At 48.4% G+C, this 8,579-nt stretch overlaps 1 protein-coding gene across 1 annotated transcript in view; it reads left to right on the forward strand.

The window, feature by feature from the left end:
• Window positions 1–7,166: 7,166 nt before the first annotated feature.
• LOC113405359 (F-box only protein 10-like) overlaps window positions 7,167–8,579 on the forward strand; it is a 58,043-nt gene continuing 56,630 nt past the window's right edge. Inside the window, exon 1 of the mRNA XM_026646509.2 lies at window positions 7,167–7,192. The gene's annotated coding sequence lies outside the window, so the exon portion shown is untranslated. The remainder of the gene's footprint in view (window positions 7,193–8,579) is intronic.

The following is an 8,579-nucleotide window of genomic DNA, read 5'->3' on the forward strand; positions in this document are numbered from 1 at the left end:
ATTTTCATCACAGGTTTCATGCCATGCTGCACTTTTGTTAGATGAAAAGAATGTTCCATCATCAAAGGAAGCAGAGCATTAATTTTGGAAGGTGGAAAATGCGACTCAGTCATATGTGATTTACCTTCTGCCTAGCAAGATTAAAAATCCGTACCTTAGAAAGCAGCTGCTTCAGCAACATTACTGTCAGACCATGCAGTTCTGTGGGAACAGGACTACAACCTAGGTCTGTGGGATGGCAGAGAGTGCCACACCACACCAGCCACGGTAGGGCTGTGGGCATTACCCACAGACTCCGTGGAGATCAACACTGCAGGAAGTGCTACCTGGGGAGGCTGGACTGATCGCTTCCTCATGGCCCCCGATTGGGCCAGACACCCTGGCCCCAAGAGAAGTTCCAGGAAGCCTCTATGCAATGAGGTGGACTCCGATGGGAGCAGTAGTGATGGACCTGCCTCTTAGCTCGCTCTCTGATTCCCAGCCCCGGCTCGGACCCTCAGCTTCCACCCTGGAACTCCGACCCCTTCGGGACTTGGATTCTGGCTTCGCCCCCTAGCTTCAGTATTGGGACTCTTACTTTTGGTACCTGGACTCTGACTTCGACCCCCGACTTCAGCACTTGAACTCCTACTCTAGCTATGCTCCCTGGCTTTGCCCCTTGAACCCTGGCTCTGTTCTGGCCCCCAGCATCAGTACTAGGACCCTGACCCAGTCCCACGCTCAGGCTACCACTGTTAGGCTCCAACCCTGGTTCTGTCCCCCAAACTAGGCTCCTGGATGCTGGCATCGGCCCTGACCCCTAGGTCTCTCTGCCCAAGCCCCAGTTGTGTGACAGATGGTGAAATGCCTGGGTACATTTTATGAGGTTTAGATTTGCTTTCCCTCCAAGTGTCTGTACAGCGCCTAGCACAATGGGATCCTGGTCCATGAGTGGGCTCCTTCGTGCCACCACCACTATACAAATAAATAACAAGTAGGCTTGTTTGAATGATCTTTTTTCTACAATTAGACACCACCATTTGAAGGCCACATCTATGAAGCAGATGCATAACCTCCATACAGGTGCAAGGAGAGATTTAGTAATGATTATAATTGCTCCATTGTTTGGCTTGGCAAGCAAAGATGGTTGTGCAGTTTTTGGCAGACAGTTTTGTAGTTTTAGCTACGTCTATCACCATACACATCACTACATGCGAGAGGGCAGCCCTTCATCTCTTTGGGCAAGAGATTTCTGCTAATCAAGAAATCGTCAAAGAAATCACAGAGTGCTGGAACAAGGACCCATTGGGAGTGGGGCATAGGAGGCAGCTGAGAGGGGCAACTCGTTTAGGAAATCTGTGGAAAGGGAGTTTTTGAATTTGAATTAAGAGCATCACCAGTGAAGAGCATTAAAGTGCTATCAGGATCTCCAGCTGATTGCAGAGAAGGAGCCTAATAATCCTGATTTATTAAAGTCTAAATTTTGTTGATACTTGTTATCCTCAGTGAAGTTTGCAGTTTGGAAGCCTGGTGTTGGTGGGAGTTGGCTCAGTGGTTTGATAATCAAGCAGAAGCTGGTGATGCTGAACAGAATTCTGAAGCCTTTGTGCGGTGCTATTCTGGGTAAGTGGTTTTGGGACCCATGTGGATCCTTACGCTCAAGTGCTCTGGTACTACAGTGATGAGCACAGGGTAAGAACCTATATAGAACACAACAGGGCAAAATGACTTATCCAGAGTAGTACAGAATTAGCATCAATGCGCCACTGTACAATAAGACTTTAATTTGTTATTTGAGTGACATTATTTCTTGAAAAATGTTAATATCCTATGTTAAATTTCTTCATTTAATATCATTATTTAACATTACATATATTTGCTGTAATTTCTTCTTTATCTTTACATTCAATCTGGATTAATACAATTTACAAGTGTATGCGAATTGTTGAGTTTTTACTGTAGTTAATTAACAATCCCTTGCTCTTCTATAGCATTGTTCACAGTAGATCTCAAAGCACTTTACAAAGGAGGGCAATATCATTATTCCCATTTTATAGCAAGGGGAAGTGACTTGCCCAAGGATATGCAGCAGCACAGTAGCGGAGCTGGGAATAAACCCCAGGTCTCCCAGTCCCAGTCCAAAGCCTGGGGACAATGCTGCTCCATTTTCATTGTGCACCCCATGAGTACTCTTCTGAGGAAGCAGCAAACAGCACACCGAATCTGGAAAATCCGGATCCCAGTTCCACTGAATTTTCTTTATTGTATCACTTCTCCGTTCACTACTAAAAATATAAGCGAGTGCACTATCCACTAGGCCACAGAGTCATCAGGTTGCCTGCTCTGGATCTATTTAATGAAGGCGGTCTGCCCAGGGTGGGTAATGACTGGGAGAACTTCCTCTCCTTTCTTTGCAAATATTTTTGGCAATATCTCACCCTTGGTATCAACTGAGGATACAGGGTGGTAACTGGGCCACTGCTCTGAGCTGGAGCCCTACTGGGATAAGAGCAGCTTGTAGCCTGGGAGGCGGAACACCCCATCATATGGCCTTGTTAAGCATGCAGAAGTGGGGCACCATTGTTTCCAAAAAGTGTTGAAACCTGTTGGGAAAAATCATATTGGGCATAAGTCTGAGCGCTGGCTAGGTGAGTAAAAGGGTTAGATTGTGTGATAAGAGTCACCTTAACTCAGTCCTTCTGGGTGCTCGGATATTTGCTATTTTTTATTCTATCAGTCTGGGTATTTAGCTGGCTACCGTCACCATTGCATACGAGCACCTCACAATCCTTAGTTCTTTTTATTTGGTATCCTCACACCCCCTCGGGCAGTAGGGAAGAGCTGTGACCCCCATTTTACAGCTGGGGACTGATCCGCAGAGCAATGAATCAACCCCATTTCTTGAGTCACAGACCAGATGTTTTTTAACCATAAGCCCATCCTTCCTTACAACTGAGAGCCTACAATGCTGGGAGCCTAACTCCACATTTCCTGGTTCTCCGGTAGTTGGGTATTTAAATTCCTGTTTTGGAAGTGTACAATGACTACAAGGCAGTGTGATGCAGCCACACCCTAAACCCCATTGTAGGGGTGTGGGTGTGTGTGTGTCCAATGAAGTTCTCTTATGTTTCTGTCAGGGGAGTTGCTAAAGCATGTTAGGTAGGAATATTCTTATACAGACACCATCATTGTGTCCTCAGGCTTGATAGGGATCTCTGGGGATTATCACATATGCAACGTGGTACGAAGTCCACAAGTCCTTAAAAGCAGTGATGCCTTGTAATTATTACTTGCATTGCAGAAATGTCTCCTGGCCCTAATCCAGGATCAGTGCCCCATTGGGTAGTGAACCAACACAGAACACACCAAAAATCCCTGCCCCAAAGGTGTTTACAGTCCTGGATCTTACAGGACCATAGTCCTCCAGGCTCGATGGATACACCAAACCACAGCTGTAGCCTTTTCTCAATGCCATGTAAACCAGTCGCACAAGTGTAAATGTAGCTTTGCAGAAGGGCTTGTTACTTTGTATGGCTCTAGCGCCACCTCGTGGCCGGATCTATATTACTCCTAGGCCCTCCAACATAGAAGGCACAGCTTAACTGAGGCATATTCCGCAATGCATGAGTGCTACCAACCTTAGTACTGCTAATTTACTAGTGCAACATAAACAGAGACCACAGCATACAGTAGGCTAAAAATTTGAATGCCAGCAAACTCCAGCAAGCAGCCTGCACATTGGGACAAATTATCCAAAAGGCCAAAGGATCTGGAGGTTGCCCTTATAAACAGAGCTCAGTGGATTTGCTGTGGAGTTCTGGATCCAGGATCAGACCCTTGCAGCGGGAATGATTTAATATGCTTATTCTAAAGAACCCTCCACACGTTCGGCTTTTTGCTGAGCATTCTGGGAAAGACAACACGCTCCCACCCCAGGCCTGCCTGCTCTGTACATGACTCAGCTTAGAAAACGTATTTGTAGCTGAGACTTAAAGAGCCCAAGTCAGCCCCATGCTTCTTCATTCCCTAACACTTTGGCCCTGATACTCAGGTCTGGCCAAGCTATACTCAGTGCAAAACTGCGGAGGTTGGGGAAAGGACTTTACACCACATTTGTATTCCCCACATCTGAGACTGCTGTGGGCCAGTTTTGTAAGTGGACTATTACAAGCCAGCTTTATGGCTACTGTAACTTATGGCCACCTCCAACAGACCAGTTCTTGGCTCTGTGCTATTTAACAGTTTGATCAGTGATCTGGAAGAAAATATAAAATCATCACTGAGAAAGTGTACAGACAACACAAATATTGGGAGAGTAGTAAATAATGAAGAGGACAGGTCACTGATTCAGAGTGATCTGGATCACTAGGTAAAGCTGGGTGCAAGCAAACAATATGCATTTCAATACAGATAAATGTCCATGCATAGCTCTAGGAACAAGAAATGTAAGCCATCCTTACAGGAGGGGGGGCTCTATCCTGGGAAGCAGTGACTCTGAAAAAGATTTGGAGGGTCTCGATAGATAATCAGCTGAACATGAGCTCCCAGTGTGACCCTGTGGCCAAAAGGACTAATGCAATCCTGGGATGCATAAACAGGGGAATCTCGAGTAGGAGCAGAGAGGTTATTTTACCTCTGTATTTGGCACTAATGCAACTGCTGCTGGAATACTGTGTCCAGTTCTGGTGCTCACAATTCAAGAGGGATGTTGATAAATTGGGGAAGGTTCAGAGAAAAGCCATGAGAATGATTATGGGATTAGAAAACCTGCTTTATAGGGATAAACTCCAGGAGCTCAATCTATTTCACCTAATAAAAAGAATGTTAAGGAGTGACTTGATCAAAGTCTATAAGTATCTACATGGGGGAACAAATATTTAATAATGGGGTCTTCAGTCTAGTTGAGAAAGGCATAACAGAATCCAATGGCTGGAAATTGAAGCCACACAAAATCAGACTGGAAATAAGGTATACATTTGTAACAGTGAGGGCCATTAACCATTGGAACATTTTACCAAGGGTCGTGGTGGACTCTTCGTCACTGGCAATTTTTAAATCAAGGTGGGATATTTTTCTAAAAGCTCTGCTCTCTTAATTATTTTGGGGCAATTCCCTGGCCTGTGCTATGCAGGAGGTCAGACCAAATGATCATAATGGTCCCTTCTGGCCTTGGAATCTATGAATCAAAGAATCACTGCGGAATGCAGCATGTTCTAGCTACGTGTCTTTTTCTGCAACACCCTCCTACACTCGGGGCAGTGAGGTGGGGCACAGAGCTGGCAAAGCCCATCGACCCACCCCCATCCAAGGATCCCTTTGCTCCCAGAGAATCCACAGGTAAGTCCCTTAAGCTGGCTCTACCCTTAAAAATTAGATGCATGTAGCTACGCCACTCAAAGCTGTGAATAACGTTGTGCCCTAAGCGCCATAGTTAGGTTAACCTAAGCCCGATGCAGACACAGCTAGGTCAACTATATAATTCTTCCATCGACCTAGCTACCACCTGTCAGAGACGTGGCTTAGCCACACAGAAAACCCCCTTCAGTCGAGGTTGGAAGCGTCTATGCTACAGCAGCACAGCTGCATCAGCTGTAGCGTATACATGGCCTCCGGGTAGGGCTGCCCAGCAAGCTGGAGTGAGCCTGGACCAACAGCCTGGGGCTAGCAGAGTGCTCTGAGCGCAATAAACACAGAATCATAGAAGATTAGGATTGGAAGAGACCTCAGGAGGTCACCTAGTCCAACCCCCTGCTCAAAGCAGGACCAATCCCCACTAAATCATCCCAGCTAGGGCTTTGTCAAGCCAGGTCTTAAAAATATCTAAAAATGGAGATTCCACTACCTCCCTAGGGAACCCATTCCAGTGCTTGACCACCCTCCTAGTGAAATAGTGTTTCCTAATATCCAACCTGGACCTCCCCCCCTTCAATTTTAGACCATTGCTCCTTGTTCTGTCATCTGCCACCACTGAGAACAGCCGAGCTCCATCCTCTCTGAAACCCCCCTTCAGGTAGTTGAAGGCTGCTATCAAATCCCCCCTCACGCTTCTCTTCTGCAGACTAAACAAGCCCAGTTCCCTCAGCCTCTCCTTGTAAGTCATGTGCCCCAGACCCCTGATCATTTTTGTTGCCTTCCGCTGGACTCGCTCCAATTTGTCCACATCCTTTCTGTAGTGGGGGGGAAGGGCCCAAAACTGGACGCAATACTCCAGATGTGGCCTCACCAGTGCTGAATAGATGGGAATAATCACTTCCCTTGATCTGCTGGCAATGCTCCTACTAATGCAACCCAACATGCCATTAGCATTCTTGGCAACAAGGGCACACTGCTGACTCATATCCAGCTTCTCATCCACTGTAATCCCCAGTTTTCTGCAGAACTGCTGCTTAGCCAGTCGGTCCCCAGCCAGTAGCAGTGCATGGGATTCTTCCGTCCTAAGTGCAGGACTCTGCACGTTTCCTTGTTGAACCTCATCAGATTTCTTTTGGCCCAATCCTCCAATTTGTCTAGGTCACTCTGGACCCTATCCCTGCCCTCCAGCGCATCTACCTCTCCCCCCAGCTTAGTGTCATCCGCCAACTTGCTGAGGGTGCCATCCATCCCATCCTCCAGATCATTCATGAAGCTGTTGAACAAAACCGGCCCCAGCACTTGGAAGTTGGGGCAGGACCCCCACGCCCTCCCCTGGCTTCAGAGCCTGGGTTCCAGACCGTCCACACTACTGTTTCTAAAGCCCCAGCTGTGGGCCCAGGCTGGGAGGTTGGGTCGGTGTTGCTGGCTAGACACCCCCTTCGCCGGCAGCCCCGCAAACAGCCTTATAGGCAAAGCACTAGCCCAGAGCTGGGCGTTATGATGCTGAATGGGCCCGAGGCTCCGGCCCATGTCCCTAGGGAGCTGTCCTGGCGCCTCAGCCCCTGCCCTGCTTACGGGGGGAGGGTCCGTGGCTCCCCCAGCGCCCCGCTCTCAGGGTGCACCGCCCTGCACGGGCGCGTGCTGAGCGCCCGGGAACGGCACGCGCCCCCCGCCCACGCGCCGAGTGCTGCAGCGCCGCGAGCCCCGGGAAAGGCTCTCTCTCTTGCAGGCGCTCTATGGTCTGTGCGCCGGAGCGGGGGGGAGGGGCTCCCGGCCGGGGCGTTTGTTCCTCCCGGCTCTGCTGGGCGAGCAGCGTCCCTCCGCGCGGCCGGGATGTGGCGGCTCCCCGGCGGGATCTAAGGTAACCGGGGGTGGGGCGAACTCTGCCCTTGCCCCCTGCAGGGCTGCTGCCCTGCACACTTGCCCGCTGCGTTTCCCGGGGGGCGCCTGGCGGACGGGAACCGGAGTGGGGTTGGGTTCCGTGCTGGGGGGGGCTGCCCCGGCCAGGAGCCTGGCTTTCCCCCCCGCGCTCTGCAGGCGATCCGCTGCCCGGAGTGGGGCATGCACGGGTCACCCTCTGCACACTCGGTGTTGTGGGGTGCAGCGGGGGGGCTGGTGAATGCTGCGGGGAGTCTAGTTTCGTAACCATCGCCCTCGGCTGGGAAGGCAACTGGGAGCACAAACTTGCCATTTCTGTGTAGCGAGGGGAAGAACGCGTGTGAACACAGCCTCGAGGGGAAACCGTCTGGAACTGGCACTAATGGGCCCCTTCCTTGAGGAAACCGACTTCGGTTGAAACTTGTATTCCGAAAACCAGGGAATTTACACACACTTGTGAGAGGAGCGGAGTTATGTAATATTAGTGCTGTGTGGCTTGGGATGCTGCAAGTGCTTGTTTACTACCCTGAGGCACCCATCAATGAGTGTGGTCACAACCATTTTAAGGCACGGAAAAGAAAACCAATTTCTTTTAATGCTCACTTGCAAGTAGAGGGCTGTTGTGTTTTGAAATAGTTTTATAGTAGACATAGTAAATGTATCCACTTGGTTCTTTTGTTAGGTGGATTGTCTATCACATTTTACTCTTTGCTGCATTCTGCAGTTTTTCTACTGTTCATTCAGATATTTGGCCACCAGAGCTCTGCTGTTTCTGTGAATATTGTTTTGATTTAATACATAGAAGGTTTGTTGAAGTCAGTTACTTACCATAGGGGAATTCAGTTGTCTAACATGTGGTTTTAAAGTTATTTCAGTGCTCTCCTTAGTTACTAGGGCAATATTTTTTAATAAGGGAATTGAATGTTAGTGGAGATAGGATCAGTCTCTAGAATTACTTGCAAGTATGCTGAGCTACACCTCTAACCCATTTTGTGATTGGAAGAGTGGCTAAAAATGAGTGGTGGGACTTTTGGTTTGCTTTCTTCGCTTGCAGTAGGATTTTGACATGAGGTGACCTTGGAGTAGGGTGTTTGTTTCAAAACAGAGTGATCCATGGCAGAAATAACAAAGAAGAGGAGAGGGCATCATGCAATAGTCAGAACCTGGAACAATGCAGTATCTCGGAGGTCTGCCAGTCTTTTGATCAAAACTGCATGAAACCCCATTAGAATACAAGCAAAAGGGAAAGGTGGTGGTATCTTTCTAACATAGGCATCCAAGGTGGTTTTCTGTACTGGTGGATTACTGTTGTAATCTGCTGCATTGTGTACACCAGATTAATATATTTCCTTACGCTAAACCCATTAGAT

The sequence above is a fragment of the Terrapene carolina genome, unplaced genomic scaffold (genome assembly GCF_002925995.2).
Source record: "Terrapene carolina triunguis isolate 2854851 unplaced genomic scaffold, T_m_triunguis-2.0 Scaffold35098, whole genome shotgun sequence".
Classification (NCBI taxonomy): domain Eukaryota; kingdom Metazoa; phylum Chordata; order Testudines; family Emydidae; genus Terrapene; species Terrapene triunguis.